Source organism: Hemiscyllium ocellatum, unplaced genomic scaffold (assembly GCF_020745735.1).
Source record: "Hemiscyllium ocellatum isolate sHemOce1 unplaced genomic scaffold, sHemOce1.pat.X.cur. scaffold_173_pat_ctg1, whole genome shotgun sequence".
Classification (NCBI taxonomy): domain Eukaryota; kingdom Metazoa; phylum Chordata; class Chondrichthyes; order Orectolobiformes; family Hemiscylliidae; genus Hemiscyllium; species Hemiscyllium ocellatum.
Genome location: NW_026867863.1, coordinates 1,026,536 through 1,027,423, shown reverse-complemented (window position 1 = coordinate 1,027,423; position 888 = coordinate 1,026,536). Strand labels below are relative to the sequence as shown.

Below are 888 nucleotides of genomic sequence, written 5' to 3'. Positions count from 1 at the left end.
ATATCTGCATTTCTCTACTGTGCATTTATAGCCAGTTCTCGGTGCCCCAACCCCCACGCCCTGCCCCTTTTGAAATATTTCCATTATTTTGTGTTGTCGCGCTGTACTCTTCTCACCAAGATGAATAACTTCTACTCAACCTGCTCCAGATTTCATTTGACAAAACAGTCATTAAGAATCCCATTACATAAACATGCCCTTCGCATATCTTGTATTTTGGTTTTCCTGGATCTCTTTCATATGATAAAAGGTCACAGCAGCTTGACATGAAAAAGAAAATCGCGTTACTTTTCATTATCCCAATGCGATCTACGTTTCAATGCAGTTTAAGCAACTTACTCAAATTATTCTTTGGGATTTTATAATAGCGTCGATGCATATAAATTGACCATTGGAGTTCCAATTTCAATAAGACAGGCGTGAGCATGCAAAAATAGCAACTTCGAAAACGGCGATGAGAGTGGGACTCGAACCCACGCATGCAGAGCACAATAGATTAGCAGCCCATCGCCTTAACCTCTCGGCCACCTCGTCACATATAATAGCAAGTGTATGAAGTTATGAATAAGTGAATTGCGTAAATTATGCAGAACAGCAGATATTTCTCCCTGGTCTGGTGAAATGCTAAATCGCACAGTACAGTCCCAAGACTATGGTCTGGCCTCTGGGTTGTGGGGCAATGGCATTCCCACTGTGACACTCTGCTCACAGTGATCTGAACAAAAATGAAGAAAAGACAATGAAACAAAGTCTGTTGAATTCTGTGAAGATTTGAAGTCAACGGAATGAAGAACCCGAGAAAGCAGGACGTGTTCCTTCAAGAAAGAGTTGGATATAGCTCATAAGGATAGTGGACTCAAGGGTTATGGGGATAAGGCAGGAACAGGA

General features: G+C 41.7%; 1 non-coding gene across 1 annotated transcript; it reads right to left on the bottom strand.

Annotated features, from left to right (window-relative positions):
• Positions 1-452: 452 nt before the first annotated feature.
• Positions 453-534, bottom strand: trnas-gcu (transfer RNA serine (anticodon GCU)). The gene has a single exon. It is a non-coding gene; the product is annotated as a tRNA-Ser (tRNA).
• Between the last annotated feature and the right edge of the window lie 354 nt (positions 535-888).